This window comes from Scyliorhinus canicula, chromosome 17, assembly GCF_902713615.1.
Source record: "Scyliorhinus canicula chromosome 17, sScyCan1.1, whole genome shotgun sequence".
Classification (NCBI taxonomy): Eukaryota; Metazoa; Chordata; class Chondrichthyes; order Carcharhiniformes; family Scyliorhinidae; genus Scyliorhinus; species Scyliorhinus canicula.
This window is the reverse complement of record NC_052162.1, coordinates 96,483,445-96,497,024: the sequence shown is the minus strand read 5'-3', so window position 1 is coordinate 96,497,024 and position 13,580 is coordinate 96,483,445. Positions and strand designations below refer to the sequence as shown.

The 13,580-nt window shown below is 44.7% G+C and overlaps 1 protein-coding gene across 2 annotated transcripts in view; it reads left to right on the top strand.

Moving 5' to 3' along the window:
- The window catches only part of LOC119951970 (interferon-inducible GTPase 5-like), a 28,568-nt gene that overhangs the window by 1,578 nt on the left and 13,410 nt on the right, over positions 1–13,580 (top strand). The window contains exon 1 of one of the 2 annotated variants that reach the window (XM_038775401.1): positions 13,119–13,255. The exons of the other annotated variant lie outside the window; for it this stretch is intronic. The gene's annotated coding sequence lies outside the window, so the exon portion shown is untranslated. Of the gene's footprint in view, positions 1–13,118; positions 13,256–13,580 lie in introns of those variants that run through there. 2 annotated transcript variants of the gene reach the window in all.

The following is a 13,580-nucleotide window of genomic DNA, read 5'->3' as shown; positions in this document are numbered from 1 at the left end:
CATTCCTCCAGGTGACACAGAGAAATACCTGGGAGCCCGAATAGACCCATGGGCTGGCGTGACAGAAGAGGAGTGATCGGAAAAGCTCAAAGCTTGGACTAGTGCTTTACAGGCGGCAGCTCTCCGACCAGCACAGAAGATCGAGGTCCTGAAGACCAATGTCATCCCCAGGATGTATTTTCATTTGATCCTTTGCGAGGTATCGCAGAATACGCTCCGTAAGTTGGATCAAATCATACGAAATACCACCAAAGAACCCTTGCACCTCCCACCGCACTTGACGGACGAATCCTGTACTCGAACAACAGGAGTGGCGCACTGGGCATGCCCAAACTTGAAGTGCAAATTCCATCCCCGATTGTCCGCAAACGCGAAGCACTCGAGAGGTCCATGGACAGGATCATCAGGGCATTCTTCCAGTACCGGGACAAAAGCAATACTGACACCATCAGAGGACTCCGCATGCTCAAGGTCCTAAAGGAAGTCGACCGAACGAAGAGGACCCCGGAAATCTTGTCGCGGTGGCACTGCCCATGTTAAGAGACCAAGACCGGCCCAGGGAGAAACCGGTGAACCGGTACTATGCGTGGAGAGAGTGGGAGTTTGAAAAGTGGAAAAACTTGAGCAGCCAGGGTGCTGGCATTTCATATTGCCAAAACGATACAATATCCAGTACGTGGATTAAATCCTTCCAGCAAATGAAGTCACACCGACTTATCAATAACCTGTTGCTCTGCACCAACCTAGATCCTACATGGACTATCCTATCAAGGGGACGTCCACATTCTGTTGAAGCATGCAGAAGGTGTGAGGCACCCCAAGAGACACTTGCATATATTTCGGGTGGCTGCCCATTTGTAAAGATGGCTAGGATCAAGCGTCATAACAAGATCCTAGACCAACTACGCATGTATGTATCCAAGTACGGCTGGTCATCCTACATAGAACCAAGGCTCATGGCCAAAGATGGAACCCTCTGGAAACCTGATATTATATTCAGGAAGGACCAGAAAATAGCCGTGGTGGATGTCACAGTTCGTTACGAGGATGACAACATGTCCCTTGAGAAAGCATGGCAGGAGAAAATGCTTAAGTATAAACACCTGGGATCGGAGATTGACGGGAGACTCTCAGCCGAATCACTTTGGCTTTGTACTGGGCACAAGAGGCAAATGGCTAGACTTGAATAACACTCTGTTCACATTCCTTGGTATCGAAAGGTACAAGACTTTCGCCCAGCAGGTATCCCAACTTACAATTTCCCTGACGCTGGAGTTACTGCAAATCTTCAGTGACAGGTGAGGGATACCCCTACCATTTTCTCAGCTACTAGCTGGAGAAGACAAGCCGACCCTTGGTACCTGGGTATGGCATTCTGACCATCGAAGGCAAACGGAGGTACCAAAACGAGTGCTATGGTACAGCACGCTTCGGTCATCATCAGACCAATTACAATCAAGAACAAGCTTCCTCCGCGTTTTCCTTGCTTAGAACGTCACGCTCGGTGAAACGGAAGAGCTGGCCAAACAACAGTGTCCCCGGAACAGAAATGTGGTAATTCATAAGATCTGCTCTAAATGTGTGACACTAGTGACTCCCTACTACTGTCCTCAATTAACAACAGTGTGCCACCCTTGCTGTGGCAATGCTAGAGGTTTCAAACCCATCGACGAGTGACGTAAAGACTCGGAAAAGGCACTCGCCTGAGTGTATTCAAATAGCACATTGGCCTCCTGTAGTGAAGGTATTGCTACTACAATTCACCACTGTATTGTGTTGTATTATGTTGATGCCCTTGTGGGCCCTGTTGTGGCTCCACCCCTCGGGGGTGATATATAAACCTGCAGCCTGTAGGCGGCACTCAGTACAGACCAGTCACAGGCAGGCACAATCTAGCTTATTAAAACTACTGTTCACTTCTACTAATCGTCTCATGCGAATTGATGGTCGCATCACCTCCGAATCGTTTCGGGGTTAGGTCCCACTCCAGGACTTGAGCATAATAATCAGGGACGAGCCTTTAGTGCACTACTGTCAGAGGGTTAGTACTGAGGGAATACTGCACTGTCAGAGGGTCAGTACTGAGAGAGTGCTGCACTGTCAGTACTGAGGGAATACTGCACTGTCAGAGGGTCAGTACTGAGGGGGTGCTGCACTGTCAGAGGGTCAGTACTGAGGGAGTGCCGCAATGTCAGAGGGTCAGCACTGAGGGAATACTGCACTGTCAGAGGGTCAGTACTGAGGGAGTGCTGCAATGTCAGAGGGTCAGCACTGAGGGAATACTGCACTGTCAGAGGGTCAGTATTGAGGGAGTGCTGCATTGTCAGGAGGGTCAGAGCTGAAAGAGTACTGCACTGTCAGAGGGTCAGTACTGAATGAATGCTGCACTGTCAGAGGGTCAGTACTGAATGAGTGCTGCACTGCCAGATGGATAATCGTATTGAGTGCTGGTCTGTCAGAGCTGACCTCTATCGGTTGAGACAATAAACCCATCTGCCTGCTTGGTGTGGATGCCAAAGATCCCAGGGCACTACATTGAAGAAGTGTGAGGAGCTCACCCCAGTGCCCTGCTCAATATATATACCTCAATCAATAGTGCAAAAAAATATCTAGCCATTAATAACATATTGTATTTTTCGGGGGAGTATTTGTGAGCCAATCAGTTGGTGTGTATTCTACATTATTTTTTAAAAATCTTTATTTTCACAAGTAGGCTTACATTAATACTTCAATGAAGTTACTTTGAAAAGCACCTGGTCGACACATTCCGGCGCCTGTTCGGGTACGCAGAGGGAGAATTCAGAATGTCCACATTACCTAACAGCACGTTTTTCGGGACTTGTGGGAGGAAACCGGAGCACCCGGAGGAAACCCATGCAGATACAGGGAGAACGTGCAGACTCCCCACAGACAGTGACCCAAGCCGGGAATCGAACCTGGGACACTGGCGCTGTGAAGCAACAGTGCTAACCACTGTGCTACCGTGCCATCCCATGGTGCAGGATGATTCTCTCAGAGACAATGGAACGTCACCCTGTCACCAGACAAGGTACTTCCAAAATCTAATTGACATCTCCGGTAAAGAAAAAGGGATGTAATGGCCATGTCATCAAGAGATTTCCTGTGTAATGCCCAAACAGTTTTCGCAATTTGCTTTCCCACTTGGAATATGCAAAGAATGGGTTAAAAGCTAATTGAAAGCTTCCCCCAGGATCTCAGTCTGTCTGTGCACAGTTGAGAAGAGAACTGGGAAGCTTTCCGCCAAACTAAGGCACACTGTTATCACAAAACCAACTGTTCACCTGCTGAAGTCAACTCTACTGAAACCTTGGTACTAACTGTTTGCTGACTGAAGTCCACTCTGCTGTAATCTCAAATCGGAATGGCCACAGCACTTCCTCATCTGCTCCTCGTGAATCAATGGCTGTTTTGTATAACTTTTTTAATTTACTTACTTAGAACTCAATTCTCCCTTATAATCTGTATGAATGTGCACGCATGTATTTTACCATTTTTTGTCTTTAATAATTAATAAACACATTCTATTTTTACCATCAAGAAAGCCCAGTTAACATAGAACAGTACAGCACAGAACAGGCCCTTCAGCCCTCGATGTTGTGCCGAGCAATGATCACCCTACTCAAACCCACGTATCCACCCTATACCCGTAACCCAACAATCCCCCCATTAACCTTACACTACAGGCAATTTAGCATGGCCAATCCACCTAACCCGCACATCTTTGGACTGTGGGAGGAAACCGGAGCACCTGGAGGAAACCCACGCACACACGAGGAGGACGTGCAGACTCCACACAGACAGTGACCCAGCCGGGAATCGAACCTGGGACCCTGGAGCTGTGAAGCATTTATGCTAACCACCATGCTACCATGCTGCCCCAAAGTTAAGTTGGCTCATTTTAGAACATGACTATGGGGTATGGGAAAAGGGATCCACAAAACAGGGATCATTTTTATATCAAATCTTGTTGCTACCAACAGAGAGGGGGTAAAGACAGGGAGTCAGCTCATCCCTCCTCACGCTGTTTGTAACAATTTGGGGGTGTACCAGTTGGACGGTAACAATTTGAGGGGACTTGCCCGGATCAATAACTTTGGGGAACCTCACATTGGGGTTGGCCGTAATATCTTCGACTTCTTTCTTTCACATCTACGTAGTTAACTTCCCATAAACGTATCTATACTATCTATCACAGGGACTTCCACATTGTCTGTTCTCAGATACCACTTTTCTGGAGTGGAACGCTATTGAACACCAGATGGAAATCATCCTGGTTGGTGTGATAAGTGGCCATTTTCCAGTGAATGCTCACCAAGAACAAGAAACAGAAGCTTTAGTTGTTTAAATATCACCTCTGATTGTATGTGAAGTTTTGGAGCTAAAGCTAAAAGTCTGGTTTGTGTCAATTTTAAACGTTGTGCCTCTTTGTTCTCAATTGCTTCCTAGCAAATAACAGCTGTGGAAACTGCACCTTCACTTTCTATTAAGCAGTTTATACTTTACATTAGTTGTCTGCCATTTTGAATAAGACCCATTTATTCCAACTCTTTATTTCCAGTCTGCCAGCCAGTTTTCCAATTATCACAATACATTATTGTGTTAATTAACGGGCAGAACGGTAGCATAGTGGATAGCACAAATGCTTCACAGCTCCAGGGTCCCAGGTTGGAATCCCGGCTTGGGTCACTGTCTGTGTGGAGTCTGCACGTTCTCCCCGTGTGTGCCTGGGTTTCCTCCGGGTGCTCCGGTTTCCTCCCACAGTCCAAAGATGTGCAGGTTAGGTGAATTGGCCAGGCTAAATTGCCCTCAGTGTCCAAATTGCCCTTAGTGTTAGGTAGGGTTACTGGGTTATGGGGATGGAGTGGAGGTATGGGCTTGGGTAGGGTGCTCATTCCAAGAGCTGGTGCAGACTCAATGGGCCGAATGGCCTCCTTCTGCACTGTAAATTCTATGAAATTATCCCAATCCCATTTGCTTTAAATTTACACACTAATCTCTTATGTGGTATTTGTCGAAAGCCTTCTGAAAGGCCGAAAACCACTTCCGCAGGCCCTCCCTTGTCAACTCTACTGGTTACATCCTGAAAGAATTCCAGTAGACTTGCCAAGCATGATTTCCCCTTCATAAAGCCATGCTGCCTCTGTCCGATCCTGCTATTGCTTTCCAAGTGCTCTGCTATTAAATCTTTTATAATGGACCCCAGCATTTTCCCCACCACTGAAGACAGGCTGACTGGTCTATAATTCCCTGTTTTCTCTCCATCTCCCTTTTTAAATAGTGGGTTACATTAGAACAAAGAACAAAAGAACAAAGAAAATTAAAGCACAGGAACAGGCCCTTCGGCCCTCCCAGCCTGCGCCAATCTAGATCCTTTATCTAAACCTGTCGCCTATTTTCCAAGGATCTACTTCCCTCTGTTCCCCGCCCGTTCATATATCTGTCCAGATGCATCTTAAATTATGCTATCGTGCCCATCTCTACCACCTCCGCTGGCAAAGCGTTCCAGGCACCCACCACCCTCTGCGTAAAAAACTTTCCATGCACATCTCCCTTAAACTTTCCCCCTCTCACCTTGAAATCGTGACCCCTTGTAATTGACACCCCCACTCTGTGGTGATTGTAGATCTGAGTAGATGCAATACAACTGAGCAAGCACTAGAGGGAGCACGGGAGAGCTATAAATACACAGGGACAGGAAGTGAGGACACACCACAGAAGGGAGAACTGGCAGGACAAGCAGGCAGCACTTGAGGCAGCCGTAAGTTAAGCTCTGAAGACAGAATGAATTCACAATAAAGCATCTTCTCCAACTTTGAGACTACGAGCTTTATTAAGACACAAGGAACAAAACATCGCACCAGGAGTGGCTTCAGACGCTTACTACAAGACAACTCAGCTGCAGACACAGAAATACCAAAATGGCAAGAAAAACTCCTACTGGACATTCGACTTGGGAAGATATCGCTTATTCGAGGATGTGGCTTCCCGTTTATCGTTTTGCGCATGCGCCAGCCGTGCATGCGCAGTTTAAAAAAGTTCTTGTTGCTGATGCGCAGTCTCAAAACGTTTTGGTCGCAGATTGGTATGCACATGCGCAAGCCGCGCATGCGCAGTGTACACAAAACCGCAAAGTAAAGGAAGGCCGATTTGTGCATGTGCAATTGATTCCTACGCATGACGTCACGAGCGTCATGACGTCTGAGCATCCGGACCACGCCTACTTAAAAGGGAAATGCCCGAAAATTGAAAACAAGATACTTAAAGCTGTAAAACCAAATTTTCTTGCCTCAGAACACAGAAAAACGCCTGAAAAACCAGCAGTTGAAAATAACTCTCACAACACACTGGAAAAGGCAGTCTGCACCACCCAAAGTGAAGAGAATAAAAAGAAATCCGAAACAAAAAAAGATGATTTGTTTTTCGAACAATACTACTCAGACATGGCTGAGTTATTCGGATATGCAAAAAATGATGAAGACAACGATACCAAATCTGAAGCAAAAAAAGATGATTTGGTTTTTGAAGAATACTACTCAGACATGGCTGAATTATACGGATATGCTGATCACAGCATCAGCGACATGGTCGCAAAGCTCAACACAAATCTACTTGTGGTAGATGAATCCAACACCATGGTGCCATGGCAGATCGTCGATACATTGGATGACAGCAATACCCAAGACGAAGATGACGCTACACAGAAAGCACAAAAAGACTCCACAGAGAGAGCAATGACAGGCTCCACAGTGAGAGTGATGAAAGACTCCAAAAGGGAAGCAAGCAAACACTCCCTGGCGAACACCATGCATGAACAAGACCATGAAGGTCAACCCGCCATATCGGAGCAACCGCAAGCAGACTATGAAAGTCTACCAAGCTCAAATAATCAAGATGAAGACAATGTACATCTACCCACTTCATGCGAAAACAGTGACAAGGTGATCACACTCGACATACAGGAGGTACAGGATCACAGCGAGACTGACAGTTCTCAGCTTGTCTGTACAGAAGCACAGAGTAGGGCCACCCAAGAGTCCAGTAGAAACGCCAATAGAAATCATGCAGATTTTGACTCCAGAAGAGGAGCACCAAGAGTCCAGTGAGACCACATCAACAGAAACCATGAAGATTTTGACTCCAGAAGAGGAGCGGCAAGAGTCCAGAGGGACCACATCAACAGAAACCATAAAGATTTTGACTCCAGAAGAGGAGCGCCAAGAGTCCAGAGAGACCGCGTCAAATGAAATCATGAAGAATTTGACTCCAGAAGAGGAGCACCAAGAAAGCAAAGACGACAAATCAAATCCACCACAAATGACTGATGTCACCAGCATCAATGCAACATCAGATCATTCTCACCATTCTTGAGACGAAACGTTCAATGTAACAGATTCCACAAAGGATACTCGCACCAATAACTGTGACAATGACTCAAATTATCCACACAGGACACTCATTGAGCATAACAAGAAAAACAAAAGCCACAAGAAGCACAGCAGAAATGAGAACAACAACAGCAAGAACAAAAGCAACCTGAAGCGTGACCAGAACAACAAAAATCGCAAGAAGCACTGCAGAAACAAGAACAACAGCACCAACAAAAACTACAAGCACAATGGCAAAAACTACAGGAAGAACAACAAAACCAACAAGAAGCATAACAAAGATAGCGACAACAACAAAGACAGAAACGACAAAAACATCAACAAGAACGGCAACAAAAACAACAAAGACAGGAATGACAGAAACAACAGCAATGAAACAACGACTTGTACAAAATGGTACAACTCTGCACATGAAGGGCAATGCCACAGCACACTGCAAAACAATGACAAGACTACAAACATGCCATGGGATGACAACAAATTGCACAAACTCACATCTGCTCCAGAACAAGCAAGCACACCAGCTTTCAAGGCAGATGACATACTAAATCGATACCACAAGCACAGAAAAAAGTCCACGTCAGTCAACATCAGTGGTTCGACCATGCAAACACCATGGGATGACGTATTGGTTACTTAAAATAACAAGAACACCGACAACGTTCACAATGGAGTTGCAATATCAATATCACCACGTCAACAACAACAAAAGAAAAAACTCAGTGAACAAATTCATGAAGTTTGGACTCATAAATGTTTTTATTAAGATTGGACTCCTAAATATAAATTGGCTTTGTAAAATATGCAATAGCACCATCTCTTGTATAGATACACATACCGTAAGTAATCTAACTGTTTTGTACAATTTTCTTTAACGATGTACAGAAAATATTTAAAGAAAAAAGGGGGATGTGGTGATTGTAGATCTGAATAGATGCAATACAACTGAGCAAGCACTAGAGGGAGCACGGGAGAGCTATAAATACACAGGGACAGGAAGTGGGGACACACTTCACAGAAGGGAGAACTGGGAGCAGGACAAGCAGGCAGCACTTGAGGTAACCATAAGTTAAGCTCTGAAGACAGAACAAATTCACAATAAAGCATCTTCTCCAACTTTGAGACTACAAGCTTTATTAAGACACAAGGAACAACACACACTCTTGGAAAATGCTTGCTGCTATCCACCCTGTCCATACCTCTCAGAATTTTGTAGACCTCAATCAGGTCCCCCCTCAACCTCTGTCTTTCCAACGAAAACAATCCTAATCTACTCAACCTTTCTTCATAGCTAGCACCCTCCATATCAGGCAACATCCTGGAGAACCTCCTCTGCACCCTCTCTAAAGCATCCACATCCTTCTGGTAATGTGGCGACCAGAACTGCATGCAGTATTCCAAATGTGCCTAACCAAAGTCCTATACAACTGTAACATGACCTGCCGACTCTTGTACTCAATACCTTCCAATCTACCCTCCAATCTACAGGAATGGGTTCAGAGTTTATAGTATCTTGGAAGATGACCACCAATACAACCGTTATTTATCGAGCCACTTCCTTGAGTACTCTGAGATGTAAATTATCAGACCCTGGGGATTTATCGTCCTTCAATCCCATTTATTTCTCCAACACCATTTCCTCCCTCTCACTAAACGTTGTATTCCACAACATTTCTGGTACATTATTTGTGACCTTCTTTGTGAAGACAGAACCAAGGTATGTATTTAGTTTGTCAGCCATTTCTTTATTCCCCATTCTAAATGACCTTGTTTCTTATTGTAAAGGACCTACATTTGTCTTCACCAATCTTTTTCTCTTCATATGCCTATGTGCTTTTACAGACAGTTTTTATGTCCCCTGCAAGGTCACTCATACTATATTTTCCCCTTCTCAATCAATCCCTTTGTCCTCCTTTGCTAAATTGTAAACTGCTCTTAATCCTCAGGTCTGCTGTTTTATCTCGCCACTGGGCTGGTTTAGCACCAGGCTAAATCGCTGGTTTTGAAAGCAGACCAAGGCAGGCCAGCAGCACGGTTCAATTCCCGTACCAGCCTCCCCGAACAGGCGCCGGAATGTGGCGACTAGGGGCTTTTCACAGTAACTTAATTTGAAGCCTACTTGTGACAATAAGCGATTTTCATTTCATTTCAAGTGTATGTGTCTTCCTTGGATCTATTACTATGTTTAATTTCCCTTGTAAGACATGGTTTGGCCACCTTTCCTGTTTTCTTTTTGTGGCAGACAGGAATGACCCATTGTTGCAGTCCACTCATGGCCTCTGAATGTTTGCCATTCCGACATCCCTATAACGTTCCCCAATCCATCACGGCCGACTCATGCCTCATACTATTCTCCATTGCAAACTGGGCTCAATGCTGGACCACATTAATTTGAATTTATATTGATTGTATGAAGGGCTTAAGTGTATTGTAACCAAAATTGTTGATGATGCAAATATAGGTAGAAAAGCCAGCTGTAAGAAGGACACAAATAGAATACAAAATGATTTAGATAGATTAAGTGAGTGGGAAAAACATTCGCCGATGGTGGATAATCTGGGAAAATGTGGAATTGTGAATTTTGGTGATTGGGAAAAATAGAGACTGCAGAATTCTATGGTACAGAGGGATCTGGAAATCCTCAAACATTAATCACCAAATATTAACACATAGATACAACATAAATTGTAAAATTTTGGGTTTATTGCAAGGGAGTATTAAAGTATGGAATCTGTCAACAATGGTACAGGGCACTGGTGAGTCAACACCTGGAGTATTGCATATAGTTTTGGTCTTGTCATTTAAAGAGGGATATACTTGCATTAGAGACAGCTCAGAAGTACCTGAGACAAAAGGCATAGCATGTGAGAAAAGGTTGAGCAGATTGGGCCTCTACTTATTGGAGTTTTGAAGAATGAGACATGATCTTATTGAAATATATAGCATTATGAAGAAGTTTGGCAGGATAGATTCTGAAAGGATGTTTCCAACCATGGGTAATCGTGAACGAGGGGGAACACAGTTTTAAAATAATGTCTGTCCTATCTAACACCTGTACATCCCTGAACTATATTAATGAACCTATTTGGTACTTTGCTTAATTGCTTATGTTGAATTCCATTGATGACTTGGACATGGTGGATTTGTACAGGCGATCCCTGTAGCACCAACATTAACCAAGACAGTATTAGCATTCAACAGTTAACGTGCCAAGTTAGGAGAATTTATACTCCACCCTCATGTGTCCCATTCTATGGTCTGCATTGTGGCCGACATAACCATGAATTGCAAATCACTCAGCAACCTCGTTCTTCCTATCAGGTTGACAAAGAGCCAGCTCATGTCAGTTGATTTTGATTGATGCAGCAGCTAAATATTTAAGTAGGATGGGGGCAGGGGAACACTTTTGTGGCAGTACATTTGAAAATGAAATGAAAATCGCTTATTGTCACGAGTAGGCTTCAATGAAGTTACTGTGAAAAGCCCCTAGTCGCCACATTCCGGCGCCTGTCCGGGGAGGCTGGTACGGGAATCGAACCGTGCTGCTGGCCTGCTTGGTCTGCTTTATAAGCCAGCGATTTAGCCTTGTGAGCTAAACCAGCCCCTTGTGAGCTAAACCAGCCCCTTAAACAGCTACGTGAAATGAAAAATGAAATAAAATGAAAATCGCTTATTGTCACGAGTAGGCTTCAAATGAAATTACTGTGAAAAGCCCCTAGTCGCCACATTCCAGCACCTGTTTGGGAAGGCTGTTACGGGAAGTGGTATGACCATAAGAACATAAGACATAAGAGCAGAATTAGGCCACTCGGCCCATCGAATCTGCTCTGCCATTCAATCGGCTTATATTTTTCTCATCCCCATTCTCCTGCCTTTTCCCCATAACTCCCGATCCACTTATTAATCAAGAACCTATCTATCTCTGTGTTAAACACACTCAGTGATTTGACCTCCACAGCCTTCTGCGGCAAAGAGTTCCACAGATTCACCACCCTCTGGCTAAAGAAATTCCTTCTCATCTCTGTTTTAAAGGATCGTCCCTTTAGTCTGAGATTGTGCCCTCTGGCTCTAGTTTTTCCTACAAGTGGAAACATCCTCTCCACGTCGGTTCTAATCAGGCCTCGCAGTATCCTGTAAGTTTCAATAGATCCCTCCTGTAATTGTAGCGTGTGAAACTGTAACGTGCTTGTAAAAGCAAATGAATGCAGTTGCTGGAATCTGAATCAAAACCAGAAAATGTGAGAATCTCAGCAGGACAGAGAGGATCTGTGGACAGAGAAGGGAGTTAACGTTTCAAGTCTGGATGAGTCTTTGTCAAAACTAGAGAGAACGGTAGCACAGTGGTTAGCAATGTTGCTTCACATCGCTAGGGTCCCACTTTGATTCCTGCTTGGGTCACTGTCTGTGCAGAGTCTGTCCCGTGTCTGCATGGGTTTCCTCCGGGTGCTCTGGTTTCCCCCCACAAGTCCCGAAAGATGTGCTGTTAGGTGATTTGGACATTCTGAAATCTCCCTCCGTGTATCCGAACAGGCGCCAGAGTATGGTAACTAGGAGAATTTCATAGTAACTTCATTGCAGTATTAATGTAAGTCAACTTGTGACATAATAATTATTGTTAAACTGTGGGGGAGTACATGGCGTGGAGAACTGGGGCTGGATCGAGGGCAAGTGGTAGGAAGGGATTGACAAAGCTGCCATGGACAGAAAGATAAAGGGAATGTAAATAAGAACATAAGAACTAGGAGCAGGAGTAGGCCATCTGGCCCCTCGAGCCTGCTCAGCCATTCAATGAGATCATGGCTGATCATTTGTGGACTCAGCTCCACTTTCCGGCCCGAACACCATAACCCTTAATCCCTTTATTCTTCAAAAAACTATCTATCTTTACCTTAAAAACATTGATTGAAGGAGCCTCAACTGCTTCACTGGGCAAGGAATTCCATAGATTCACAATAGTGATGAGATCATCAGCACTTACAGTCCCATTTGTGTTTTTGGCTATTTAATGTGCTGGGTCGTATTTTGGGGAGAAGGTTAGCTGGAAACTGATTAGATATTATTGGTCTGATGCTGTTCAGCGATTGGAATTCAGCAAAGTGAAGCTGGAGGACATGAAGGAAATGAATGAAGAGTAATTTTTAATCCGAACAAAATCCTTTGTATCATAGTATCATAGAATTTACAGTGCAGAAGAAGGCCATTCGGCCCATCGAGTCTGCACCGGCTCTTGGAAAGAGCACCCTACCCAAGTTTAACACCTCCACCCTATCCCCATAACCCAGTACCCCCACCCAACACTAAGGGGAACTTATCATGGCCAATCCACGTAACCTGCACATCTTTGGACTGTGGGAGGAAACCGGAGCACCCGGAGGAAACCCACGCACACACGGGGAGGATGTGCAGACTCCGCACAGACAGTGACCCAAGCCGGAATCGAACCTGGGACCCTGGAGCTGTGAAGCAATTGCGCTATCCACAATGGTACCGTGCTGCCCTTTGGGGGGATAGGAATTGTTTGAACCCATATATATGTTTCGCCATAGCTAGAAATTCAGACTCTGCAACCACAATTTCCGAACCACTGTGAGAAACATCTTTTGTGATTCTGACAGCCTCGGAAATAGAAAAGCAAAATCTCCCCAGTAACAAGTGACCACACAGGGTTTTGATTGTCATTGGACAGAATGCAGGAATCTACCGTGATTTATTCAAAAGTTGTTAAGCTGTTCATTGTGACGGTGCTCCCTGTGCGAACTCGACACTGAAACACTCACTCTGGATAGAGAAGTTAGCAGTGTGAGAACTTCACTTGAGTAACACACTTCTCATGCCAGGGAGCTGTACAGGTAAGAATGGAGAATGGAAACAAAGCGCAGTTGTCACAATTCAGGGTGAATTTTATTCAACAGGTTTAACGAGAGTTATAGCACAACTTTAAAGATTGCACTCGCGGGTTTCAATCTGCCTGTCTCCCTTCGCGTTCAAGCTCTGGCTGTGTCCAAACCCCAAAAGTTATCGAAAGCAAGTTTTATATTCGCGATTCAGTCGGGCGAGGGAAAGCGAAACTTACAAAAGAAACGACATGGCAGGAAATGACGAGTCATGGTGTTTGTCAGATTGGGAAATGATACAATAACAGGAAATAGCGATAGTGCTGAAGTGAGCAGAGCA